General features: G+C 38.7%; 1 protein-coding gene and 1 pseudogene across 5 annotated transcripts in view; one reads left to right on the top strand and one right to left on the bottom strand.

Annotated features, from left to right (window-relative positions):
* SMYD3 (SET and MYND domain containing 3) overlaps positions 1 to 14,052 on the bottom strand; it is a 749,014-nt gene that overhangs the window by 406,694 nt on the left and 328,268 nt on the right. The gene's annotated exons all lie outside the window — the stretch shown is intronic.
* LOC129060111 (mitochondrial intermembrane space import and assembly protein 40-like) lies at positions 12,152 to 13,140 on the top strand (annotated as a pseudogene).

The raw sequence follows: 14,052 nt of genomic DNA, 5'->3' as shown, positions 1-14,052 counted from the left end.
AAGACTGTGTGCAACTGAAGAGGCCACCATGTATCAGTCACGGGTTTTTAAGGTGAGCTTAGTTGACAAATGGTAAAAGTGAATAGAGGTTGGGGAGTGGAGAAGGTGGTTTGTTTGATTATTAAAGTTACTTACAGATATATATATATATCTGTATATATATCATATATATATATCTGTATATATATCATATATATCTGTATATATATCATATATATCTGTATATATATCATATATATATATCTGTATATATATCATATATATATATATGAAATTTTTACAATGACACAATGAAGTAATATTTGGGTAACAATAATTCACACATTTTTAAGTAAAAATGTCCACTTCCCATTCTAAGTTAGGGTGAGAGGAGGCCTGGCAATGCAGACAATGCTGAATCAATAATTTCAGTAACCTAAGAGGGCTGTCTGGAAGTAAATGTGCCTACATGTGCAGGTCTGAATGGGAGAGACCAGAAATGTAGGTCAACAAGGGTCATCCTCAGTGTCCCACAGCCCCGTTACCTACACCAGGCAAACTGCTTTGCTGCATTGTGGTCTAGGTTCCCCTCCCTTTTTTTTTTTTTTTAAAAAAAAAAGCAAAGCACTGTCTGTTTTCTTGCAACACCTCAAGGATTTAGTGCAGTGTATGTGTCATGCTTCTGGGCAACTTGGAAAATAACTTGAGAACATCAAAGGTCTATACTGAACATGAAAAATCCTCTGGGCACAGGCTGCACCAGGCCACACACTGCCACGTTCCCTTCACAGTCCTAAAGATCAAAAAGGTACATGTTTGTATAGGGTTCTTTCAGATGCATTTCTCTCACCGGAATCATTTGCTCCAGTATGCATGACTGAAACCTACCCTGATTAGAAGGAGGATAAGATCATGCTGCCTGAGCACACATGTAAGTCTGGTAACACCCGACTCACTGTGTGAAAAAGCATTTTATCTGTTGGCATCACCAAAATGTAAGCCCTTTATTTGCTGAGTGTCTGCTAAATCAACATACAGCCTTCCTATTTTGTCTGTTCCCCTGTTAATTCTTAAAGGTTGTTGGTTCCTGGAGTCTGGGCTGGAGTCTGGGAACCATGTCAGTCATTGTGCTTGTCCACACATGTAGAGTGCTCAAGATAATGTTTGCCTATCACAGTGTCTGTTTAACTTGCTATTGGCCCAATAACATGCAAACATGTGCTCTATAAAAGCTGCAACTGACAGTAATACCTGAGAGCTAGGGGCCGCGGGCTAACTTAGTCATTATAGTTTTTTTTTTTTTGAGGTGAAACATAAAATTAACTATTTTAAGAACAATTCAGTAACATTTAGTGCATTCACAATGATAAATGACCACCAACCTATCCAGCTCCAAAACACTTCTATCACTACAGAGGAAAACTCGATACCCACTGAAGGCAGCCGCTCTCGGGTGTCCCTTCCCACAAGCCCTGGCAACCATCAACCTGCACTCTGTCTCTATGGATTCATCTACTTTGAACATTTCATACAAATGGAATCATAGAGCATGTGACCTCTTGTGTCTGGCTCCCTTCATTAAGCATAATGTATTCTGGGTTCACCAATGCTGGAGCATGTATGGGTACTTCATTCATTTGATGGCTGAATGATACTCGATTGTATGGACAGATCACAACTGGTTTATTCATTCAACTAACAACGAGCATTTTGGCTGTTGCTACCTTTTCACTATTGTAAATACTAACACTATTTATAATATATGTATGTGAATTGAAGTACCAGTTTTCCATTCTTTTGTGTGTGTATATGGCAGTGGAATTCCTGGGTCATACATCAACCTTTTAAGGAAGTGGATTCCACAGTGGCTACGACACTGTACATTCCTATTAGCAATGTACAGAGTTCCAATTTCTTCACATCCTTACTATTTTCCATTTTACTGATCATGGCCATCCTACTACATTTCATTCTATTACATTTAATAGTAAATGTGAAGTGGCAACTCATTAGGGTTTTTTTTTTCTTCTTATTTTTTTTTTTTTGAAGACGGAGTCTCGCTCTGTGGCCCAGGCTATAGTGCAGTGTCGTGATCTCAGCTAACTGCAACCTCTGCATCCCGGGTTCAAGTGATTCTCCTGCCTCGACCTCCCGAGTAGCTAGGATTTATTTACAGGCACACCCCACCACGCCTGGCTAATTTTTGTATTTTTAGTAGAGACAGGGTTTCTCCATGTTGGCCAGGCTGGTCTCAAACGCCTGACCTCAGGTGATCTTCCCACCTTGGCCTCCCAAAGTGCTGGGATTACAGGTGTGAGCCACCACACCCAGCCTCATTGTGGTTTTGATTTGCATTTCCTTAATGACTGATGATGTGGAGCATCTTTTCATGTGCTTGTTGGCCATTTGTATATCTTCTTTGGAGAAAGGTCTATTCAACTCCTTTGCTCTTTTATGTCTAGGGTTATCTGTCCTTTGGTCATTTTTAAGCAAGGTACTCCAATATTCTTCTCTATGCATACTCCTTTAAGCAGACAAAACACGAAACAGTGCAGTGGTTAGGAAGCTGTGCTATGAAACCAGACTGCTTGGGTGTGTCCTGCAACTTAGTCACTATGAGACCTTGACAAAATTATCTCTCTGAGCCAAAAAAATCTTAAGAGTAAACCTCATGGATATGTGGTAAATATTAAATAATCAATGCAACATATATACCATGGCATGTGACACATAGAAAAGCTATAAAGTGTTTCAAAAGCCAATAAAAGCATGCACAGGTAGCACCTTCATGTAATTACCTGTGTACTTCCATAAGGATGAGAAAATGCATGAGCCTCTCCCAGATTCAGCCACGTAAGGGTAGAGGCAACTTCAGGGAGGAAGTCACAGGTTTTTTGCCTCCATGTTAAGACAAAAATGGCCCCAAAATAATGAAAAGCACTGTGCAAAATATTAATTTTTAAATATCTTTTTAACAACATAAGAAAGGCATTCTTCTACTTTTGCAAAGGAGGCAGAACCAAAATCTATGAAGAAACTTTGGCTATACAGACACTCGACAGTGACCAAATCTTCTGCCCCGTCACACATTCCTGGGAATTAAAAAGAATGGAGAATGTTTACAAGCTGCTGTACTTTATAATTGTTATTTCTTTGAAATGATTCTTTTTCTTTGTGAGAGGAAAATAAACTATAGTATACTGCTGAGAAGTATTAAGGAATAGTTCTCAGTATTCCTCAGTGTAAGGAATAAGACTCATTCCTTTCTGTACAGACACAAAAATTCATTGCACCCAGAGGAATCATGTCAAGCAGTCCACCCGCTTGGGTCTAAAAGTCATGTATATTGTTCTGACAAGTCTACCTTGCTGCCATTAAGCTTTCGCCATCTTTAGAAAGGAGTGTTCAGTAAAACAAAAGACGCCTATACAATGTCCATGTACAAAGGCCCCTGTGTTCCAATTCTATCCTATATTTGAAAAACAAAGGCTGTACTCTGGTCCAATTAAATTTCCAATTTGTAATACACAATTTTGTACCTATAATTCTTTCTGTCATTTTACATTGCTTTAATATGAAAAGAAGTCTCTGCTTCACCTGAATTCCTTAGAGAGCCTGGCTTTTCTAAAAGCTTGTGTGTCCATCCCTACATCCCTCCCACCTACACCAAATTTAAAACTTGACAGACTAATACATTGGATAGCAATCCAGGCACTCTGCAAAAGACAGATGCCAAGACTCAGGAGTCATGGGTAAGCTCATGTTTATTTCCACACTGCAACGAATAGACAGGATGGAAGAGGTGGTCAGAAATTAGTAAACCAAGACGAAAAATGCCAAAGTTAATTTAACAAGTATACAGAAGGAAAATTAGTCAGTCAGTTACAGGGCAAAAGACTTTCTTTCAAAAAAAAAACAAAAACAAAAAAACCTCTAACAATATATGTGAAAAGGGCAAAGCTTAAAAAGCTGGACTATCTAAAAAACAAAATAATGTTCCTGGAGTAGCAAACAGAAGTCCTAGATTTGTCACCAAAACGCTCTTGCTTGTCCCAGATCACAGGTGAAAAAAGATACTTCAGGGGCAGAATAACAATGGACAGCACTGGGAGTCTCAAGTCTGAGTTCCAGCTCTAAAGATAGAGCGAGGCCTGGTGCGGAGGCTCAGGCCCGTAATCCCAGCACTTGGCCAAGGCAGGCGGATCATCTGAGGTCAGGAGTTTGAGACCAGCCTGGCCAACATGGTGAAACCCCATCTCTACTAAAATTACAAAAATTAGCAGGGCATTGTGGCACAAGCCTATAATCCCAGATACTCGAGAAGCTGAGGCAGGAGAATCGCTTGAACCCAGGAGGTGAAGGTTGCAGAGAGCCAAGATTGTGCCACTGCACTCCAGCCTAGGCAACAGAGCAAGACTCTGCCAAAAAAAAAAAAAAAAAAAAAGATACAGCAAGAAATCTTTAGTCTAAAATGTACCTATAAACTCATTTTTCACAGATTATGCAAATATTTTTTATTTTCAAGTTTTGATAACAAAACTAGAATGTGTTACAGTTTAATTCTGAGTCTGCATCATTCTTGGTTTTTGATCATTATAGAAAATACAGAAAACACAGAATAAAGAAAAAAAAGAGAATGTGATACAATACAACTTAAGAAAAAATAATTTGGGTGTTATTTCCTCACTATCAAAAACAATAACTAAATAATATATTTTTCATTAACCTAAAATGAAGAATTTAACACAATGATTTTCTCCCCCCTCCTAGAAATATGCTCAATTAAAAATATCAGAATAGTGTGATATATATTATGTATGAAATATAATCCAACTAATACTGCAGCATAGTTAGTTTCCATATTACTAAATATGCCTCATGGTTGCATGTAACTTCTCTTTACATTTATTAATAATTCATTTAACCACTCCCACATTCATTGCTTTTTTTTTTTTTTTTTTTTTTGCTATTAAAGAAAGTACAATTACTGCTTTCACCAAACAAGGATCACTATGAATAATTCTGTCTTAATTTTAATTTTTCTTTTTTTATTGGCCTACTTAGGAATTATACCATGAGTAATTTTTGACTGGATAAACATTTCTAAATTTGCTTGTCTCAAAATATAAATCAATTTACACAAAAACGGTAGTAATACAAGACTGCCTGTCTTAAACTCTCCCTAAGATTTGGGCATTAACATTCTTGTTCATTTTTGTCAAATGGCATTTCACTATTTACCTTTCATTCTTCCAGACGAACACTAAAAAATTACCTGGAAAAAGTGCTTTCAAAAAACGTAGTCGAGAAAGACTGACATGTTATAATGCTCAGTCTTATCATCTACAAACATACTATGTCTTTCCAAGTAATCTTCTATATTTCTTAAAGTTCGTAGACTTCTTTTTATTTTCCTGCAGTGCTTGTGGCCTCTAAATACTGTATTGCAAAACTTTTCAGTTTTTTTATATGCAAAATTCATGTTATTTTTCAAACAACCCTCTAATTTTTTTTTAAACCAGAAGATTATTTTCTATGGTTTCATAGTCTACAAATTACTACTTTCAGATTATCAATTTCTGAGTATACTTTGTTTCTTTCGGTACATGTTATGGTTCTCTATTCTAGTTTTCTAAGTGGTTTTGATTTCTACTTTGGTCTAATAGAGTTTCTGTGTTCCCACGCATTGGGTGAGGTAGAACCAATGTTGTCTGTGTACAATCAAGAATTGATTTTGGTAAACGTTTCAAAGATAATTGAAAAAAAGGTATATTTCTTTTATAAAAGATATCAAGTTTATCCTATCAATTGTTTTTTATCTTAAATTATTTTTATATGACATTAATATAATCCCCCCTTTCTTTGAATTTCTCTGATTCACCTTTGCATATCCTTTTGCTTTAAATCATAACATTTTAGATCACTCTTTTTCCAGAGGGATGGGGGTAGGGAGTGCAGGTGTCATCACTGGAAAAGAGCTTACACCTGAGAGTACTGGAGTCATGTGTTCTTAACAACAGAGACACCTGCCAAGAAATTTATTGTTACGTGATTTTGTCCTTGTGTCAACATCATAGACACACTAATGCAAACCTAGATGAGATAGTCTACTACACACCTGGGCTATATGATATTGCCTATTGCTCCTAGGCTACAAACCTGTGCAGTATGTTCTTGTACTGAATACTATAGGCAGTTGTAATACAATGTTAGGTATTTATGTATCTACACTTATCTAAACATAGAAGAGGTACAATAAAAATACGGTATAAGGTTGGGCATGGTGGCTCATGCATATGATTCCAATGCTTTGGGAGGCCAAGGTGGGGGAATTGCTTGAGGCCGGGAGTTTGAGACCAGACTGGGCAACATAGCAAGACCTCAACTCTAGAAAACTTAAAAAATTAGCCCAGCATGTTGGCAAACATCCGTAATCATAGCTACTCAGTAGGCTGAGGCAAGAGAATTGTTTGATCCCAGGAGTTCGAGGCTACAGTGAGCCATGATCACATCACTGCATTCCATCCTGGGTGACAGACTATGACCTTATCTCTTGAAGGAAAAGAAAGGTATAAAAGATAAAAATGGTACACCTATGTAGAGCACTGACCATGAATGGAGCTTGCAGGACTAGAAGTTGCTCGCAGTGAATGAGCGGGTGGCAGGTGAATGTGAAGGCCTAGAACACTCACTGTTCTCTACTGTAGACTTTATCAACACTGCACACTTAGGCTACACAGGCCTAGAACACTCGCTGTACTCTACTGTAGACTTTAATAACACTGCACACTTAGGCTACACAGGCCTAGAACACTCACTGTTCTCTACTGTAGACTATCAACACTGCACACTTAGGCTACACAGGCCTAGAACACTCGCTGTACTCTACTGTAGACTTTATCAACACTGCACACTTAGGCTACACAGGTCTAGAACACTCGCTGTACTCTACTGCAGACTTTATCAACACTGTACACTTAGGCTAAACAGGCCTAGAACACTCGCTGTACTCTACTGTAGACTTTATCAACACTGTATGCTTAGGCTACACAGGCCTAGAACACTCACTGTTCTCTACTGTAGACTTTATCAACACTGCACGCTTAGGCTACACAGGCCTAGGACACTCACTGTTCTCTACTGTAGACTTTATCAACACTGCACGCTTAGGCTACACAGGCCTAGAACACTCACTGTTCTCTACTCTAGACTTGATCAACACCACACACTTAGGCTACACAGGCGTAGAACACTCACTGTATTCTACGCTAGACTTTATCAACGCTGTACGCTTAGGCTATACTACATTTATTAAAAATCTTTTTCTTTCTTCAGTAATAAATTAATCTTAGCTTACTGTAACTTTTTACTTTATAAACTTTTTTTAACCTTTTGACTCTTGTAATAATACTTACCTTAAAACACTAACACATTGTTCAGCTGTACAAAAACATTTCCTTTTTTATAACCTTATTCTATAAGCTTTGAACTATTTTTAAAATTTTTTTACTTTTTAAACTTTTTGTTAAAAACGACGACACAAACACACACATTAGTCTATGCCTACACTAGGTCGGGGTCATAAACAGCACTGTCTTCCACCTCCGTATCAGATCTCACTGGAAAGTACTCAGGGTCAATAAAGGCATAGAGCTGCCAGCTCTTATGATAACAATGCCTTCTCTGGAATACCTCCTAAAGGAACTACCTGAGGCTGTTTACAGTTAATTTTTTAATTCTTTTTTTTTTTTTTTTTTTTTGAGACAGGGTCTTGCTTTGTTGCCCTGGCTGAAGTGCAGTAGCAGGAACATAGCTCACATAAACCTCAAACTCCTGGGCTCAAGCTATCCTCCCACCTCAGTCTCCTGAGTAGCTAGGAATACAGGTGCATGTCACCACACCCGACTATTTTTTGTTTTTATTTTTTGCAGACACAGGGTCTCATTATGCTACTCAGATTGGTCTCCAACTCCTTGTGTCAAGCAATCCTCCTACCTCAGGCTCCCAAAGGGCTGGGACTACAGGCATGAGCCACTGCCCCTGGCCAGCTTTATTTATTTTTTTAATAAGTAGAAGGAGAAGGAGTGTGCTCTAAGGATAAAAGTATAATATAGTAAATACATAAATGAGCAACACAGTCCTTTCTTATCACTATCAAGTATTATATATGGCACAGAATTACATGTGCTACACTTTGATAGAACTGGCCGTGCCATAGTTTTTTAATACCAGCTTCATCACAAACACATGAGTAATGTGTTGTGCTGTGAAGTTATGACAGGTGGTAGAAAATTTTCTGCTCCATTATAATATTATGGGACCACCATTGAATACAAAGTCCATCCTTAACCAAAACATCATTATGCTGCCATGACAACATTTGTTTGGTTTTCTTGTTTGTCTGTTTGTTTGTTTTTAAGACCGGGTCTGGCCCTGTTGCCCAGGTTGGAGTGCAGTGGTGCAATTATGGCCCACTGCAGCCTCTGCCTCCCGGGCTCAAGAAATTCTCCTACCTCAGCCTCTTGAGTAGCTGGGTCTACAGGCACATGCCACCACACCTGACTAATTTTTGTATTTTTAGTAGAGATGGGGTTTCACTATGTTGGCCAGGCTGGTCTCAAACTCCTGAGTTCAGGTGATCCTCCCGCCTTGGCCTCCCAAAGTGCTGGAATTACAGGTACGCACCGCTGCGTGCCTACATTTGTTTCTTAACAGTGGATCTATTCCAGGAGAGTGGAGTCTCAACAATTACTAATTATTAGTTATAATATAATCTGCCTTTCTTCTTCACACTTTCATCTGGTAAGCACCTGATAAACTGAAATAAGGTTTTCTCTGATCACCAGTTGATGAATCTCTGCTACTTTTAGAAACAGAAATATCTAAAATATTACAATACTTTCTAGGGTCATGAAAATCTTTTAGGTATTAATGACAGTGTGGGTTACATGAATATGCATTTATCTATACTCAAATATCATCAAATTATATCCTTAAATATATGCATTTTATCTTTTATACAATATACCTCAAAGTTCAGAAACTATTAGGGGGAAAAACTAAGTATAGCTCAAGGAGTAACTGCGCCTGTGCCCCATGTAGAAAACACACTGGTGATACAGACAAACATTCATTTATTTACAAAATCATATTTGAGTACAAAATACTGTGTCATCGTATTTTGTAACATGGTAAATATCCCTTTATATTGCACCAAAAATTAGAGTTAGGCTTCAAGTTGATTTTTACATACCTTATTATAGTAAACTTGGTATTACCCAACTGATAGGAAGTAAAACAAAAAGCACCCCTGGGAGAAGTGTACCATTCAGGTAAAATGAATGCTTTGTTCTTTGAGATCTGGAGTAATAATTGTTGGCTTATTAGACAAAAAGGTTATTTTTTCCTATACATAACCTTTACAGTACAGAAGCACTCCAGACTTGAAAATCCCTGTACCACCTGAGGATTAAAACACTTTAAATATTCAAATCTAACTCCTCAAGTTTGAACTATACTTTCCATCACAGATCTGGAAGTAGTCTGTGAACTATCGAGGAAGACAGGGCCATTCACAGGGTGGTCATTCACTCAATTTGGGGAAACAGAGTATCTTCTAATCGCAGGATTTTGCTGAATGACATTTGCTAGGAGAAAGTTTTAAACATCTATTGGAGACACTCCAGGAAATTAGAGGGCAATTTACTGGCATGTGTGATTGTCAAGTGGGAGAATATGTCAATCACCGAATTATCACTATTCATTAAGGAGGGCTTTCAAATACATTGTAAATGAAACATGTGTAAAGGAGCCATGAATTCCAAGTATATTATACTGTGCAGACACAGAATAAAAACTTTTTTCAAAATACATAATTTACTTGAAGGAGTTTCCTTTCTTAAATACATTCTCTATGAAAAGCAATTTGTACTGACTCAAGTTACCACATCTTCCATGGTCCTTTTAGAAGAGATATTTATTCAAAAGCAGCAACATAATGGAAACCAAGTGTTTTACTCTAAGCTAATGTTACACAAAATCACTAAGATAATTTTTATTTTGTTCCAGTACTCTCCTTTCCATTGAGTCCTCCAGGCCTCAACCCAAACTCCCTCACCAGTAACCACAAAATAATAATTCTTTTTTATGTGCTACTTAGTCTCAGAAACAAACTGTGGAGTCCCAAAATCAGGTCAGCTGACAAAATTAGCCTCCCTCAACTACATCCATAAGTACCAGTGGATCCAGGCCATTCCTACATCCATTCACCACTGTCCGGCTCTTAAGAAGGACTATATTTAGCTCTTCAGAGCCCTTGGCAGAAAGAGATAAACATTAAAAAACAAAACATTATTTTGAACTGAATTGATACTGTAACAAAAAAGTAACATTTGACTCTTTAAAACATTGGAAAACACTTACATGGTCGGACCCTCAGCAACACGAAAACATATTCGAAGCAATGAGATTAATGCTTATGTAGGCTTTTGTTTGTTTTGAGACAAGGTCTTGCTGTCACCCAGACTGGAATGTAGTGGTGCAAGATCACAGCCCACTGCATCCTTGACCTCCCAGGCTTAGGCAACTCTCCTACCACAGCCTCCTGAGTAGCTGGGCCTACAGGTGCGTGCCACCATGCCTGGCAAATTACTGTATTTTTTGCAGAGACAGGGTTTTGCCATGTTGTCCAGGCTGGTCTGAAACTCCTGAGCTCAAGCAACCTGCTCACCTTGGCCTCCCAAAGTGTTGGGATTACAGATGTGAGCCACCACACCAGCCTATACTGGCCTTTTGTTAATGGCACTGGTAATATTGGCTCTTCCCCTTAGACGGTGAGGTTAGCCACTCTTGAACTAAAAGAATGCACGTCTAACATACACACATAATGTCCAAATCCTCAAACTATAGACTTTAACCCAAATCGGTGAAACATAAAGGAAAAGGAAAAGAAACTTTAAATTGTTTTTAGGCCTGCTGTTTTGGATATTACAGGAACCACTGTGATTTATATTTGGCCTGAGGGTATAAAGATCTATGATTTTATTTATGGCTTGGTTAAATCTTTTCAAAACACAAGAGCCACCTATTCATAATATTAAGAAATGAGGTGATTTAAACCTTAATACACTCTGCTAATATACTGTTCTCTTCAGTAGAAACGTGTAGGAGTATGTTAGGGACTATCTCTCAATTATGAGCAAATTTACAACTTCAATGCTGTCTTCTTAAATCACATGCCATCACTTACAATCCAAACATCATTTAAGAGTTTGTAAGTTTAAAAGGAGAACAAAACAAAAACCCCTAACAGCTCATTATTATTTAAGCCAGAGTTGCACCGAATTACCCCTTCAATTGTCTAAATAAATTCTTGACATGGCAGCCTACTGAATAAATAAAAGCAATTGATAATCCCACTCTATAGAAAAGCAAAAAAGCACAAACATAAAATCAACAGACCACACCGAAGTAGCATTATGGAGAAGAATAAACAATTTCAGGACAGAAAATGTTTAAGAAGAAGAGCAAAAAAGAACAAAGGTAGGTACATTAAATGAGCAAGGAATGAGCGGAACCGTTGAAAGGTGGGGTCTAAAAAGGCTGTGAACTGCTTTCTAAGTAAAGCCTAGTCCAAAAATGTCTTGTGACCAGATCAATTTCCATTCCTTCTTGAAAGACGGAAGAGATAAGCAAAACACGTAGAGCTATGAGGACAGAGTGGATAATGATTAGTACATAGAAAAGTTGCTACTTTGAAGGATTTAGATATTAAGTAGAGCAATTAAAGAATTTCTCCAATGACATCAATCTCAACCAGACAAATGTTCTCAACATTTCGCCTAGCAACTCTCTCAGGCCATCCTTACAGCAGGCTTAGGGAGGGGGTATTCTCTTGCTTCTTGCTTTCAAAAAGGGTGCTGCCTCCATTTAGTGATGTTTATAAAAATGGCAGTGGTTTCCTATTTGAATGTTAATTATTGTTATGACACACAAGGTAATTTAACTTGCTTCGGTAATTTATTCATCCTTCTAATTAGATGTAGTTATTGGAAAATCTTCCAGAGTGTAGCAACAGTTCCAAAGGTGAAATGGCAGGAGGAGGGAGCTTTCCCATAGGATCGCAACTGTAAATCTGGGCTGGATGTTCAATTGCCAGTCACTTGAATGAACAATGCCAGGGATCAGAGATGGTCCTTCTGGAATCAAGCAGGTGGCACCCATCACCTTCAAGAATTTGATGATTCAAGAGGAAGGTAAAGCCCCAAAAGATGGTTGGAGCTACTCTGAAAAGATTAAAGACTGAACTTGAATGAACCAAGGAACAATACCACACAACACCATTTTAAATCTCCTAGACCGGGAGTCATTTACATACAGTTGAGAAATGCTGTAGACAGAGTATGAGCCAAAAACACCACTGAAGTGGGAGAGGCTCCACTCGAGTTACTTGCTTTGTGGAAGTATTTTCACGCTTGCCACATCATACCTGCTCGATCAATATTTACTGAAATAAGCAAATGAATGAATGGACAAGTGCATGCATGGCTACAGAATAATAATAGGCAGACCCACTCCATCTCTCTCATTACGGCCTCCTCAGCAAGCAGACCTTTTTTCTTAATTTGAAGGTCCTCAAATTGAGCGAGTTTCAATCAACAGAAATTTCTCTGTCTTTAATTAAACTGAGCTGCCACTGCTTCTTCTGTGAGGTCTAAGTGCCAGCGTGCAGCCATGTTCTACGCTAGCCAGAAGGGAAAGACTCAATCATATTTGTGACCAAAAAAAAAAAACCCATTAGACTCCAATCAATGCAGAGCTGGTGGCTGACGACTGCAGCGATCCCTATGAGGAGCACGGATTGATACTGCCAAATGGACACATTAACTGAAACTATCCAGGCCTTAGGGGAATGGCCAGAGGCCCCTGTAGGGAACAGTTCAAGTCAAACTTTTCCCGCTTCCATTGCAAGATGGAGGATTCAAGGGCTCAGACTATATAAACCAGTTCAAGGCCATGCAAGAATGTATACAGAAATACTCAAACCACTAACCCCAACAGGAAGAGGAAGAGGAGGAGGAGGAGAAGTAGCCAGCAGAACAAGTGGAAGAAACAGCTTGCAGTGAGGTCACTGCACCCAAAGAAGAGGAGCGGTCAGGCTAACGAAAGCCACAAGGCACTGGGCTCCAGTCCTTCCACTTCAGAGTGATATGGACCTTCGCAAAAGGCCTTTCAATTGCCCTCCAAAAAGCGCCTTTCCCTCTGTTGTCCTCTTCACTGTAATGCACAAAATAATTTATTTTGGTGATGAGGGGTCTTGATCTCTTGACATACAGACTGAAAAAATGGGGGTTGTATGTATGTGTGTCCTACATACAAATCTGTCAGCAAATATTACCACCACTGAATTCTATTTTCTCAGATTGCCCTCAATTTTGCCACTCTGAAATAACGTGCTGAATAATCTCACTAACCAAAAATCATCATCCAGGAATGTTCCTTATGAGACAGCTGATTTATTCGGATTCATTAGATCCCTTTTAGTAGATTTAATCCCCCTTTGGGAAATGTAATAGCAAGAAAAACATCTTTTAAAAGTGCTGGAGTGAGGCCACTCCTCCTAGAAGAAGCCAGATGGTCAGATACATATTTCTCAAAACCCACCTTAACCTTGAGTATATGAGGGGATACTACATTTCACTCCTGATAAATTTTGGTTTCCATGTTGGCATTGAGCTCCAGGCTTTCTATGTGTGGATAGTGGAGATTTGGACCCTCCATCCACAGTCTCTTTCTAAGTGAAGAGAAAGATTGGTTTTTGCTGTTCCTTGTTATTCCAAAAGCTCAGGTCTGGGGCCCATGTTCACACTGGCTCTCAGTCTGGTCAGATGCAATGTTCTTCAAAGGTGGGGACCTACTTGTTATCAGTGTAGCAGCCAAAAGAGGAAAAGGTGGGAATTAAGTACTCAGTTAAAAGGAAACATGAAACCAGGCATGGTGGCTCATGCCAATAACCCCAGCACTTTGGGAGGTCAAGGCGGGAGGATCACTTGAGTCAAAGAGTTCAAGACCAGC

Source organism: Pongo abelii, chromosome 1 (genome assembly GCF_028885655.2).
Source record: "Pongo abelii isolate AG06213 chromosome 1, NHGRI_mPonAbe1-v2.0_pri, whole genome shotgun sequence".
NCBI classification, from domain to species: domain Eukaryota; kingdom Metazoa; phylum Chordata; class Mammalia; order Primates; family Hominidae; genus Pongo; species Pongo abelii.
The sequence above is the reverse complement of the archived record's forward strand: the minus strand, read 5'-3'. Positions and strand labels throughout refer to the sequence as shown.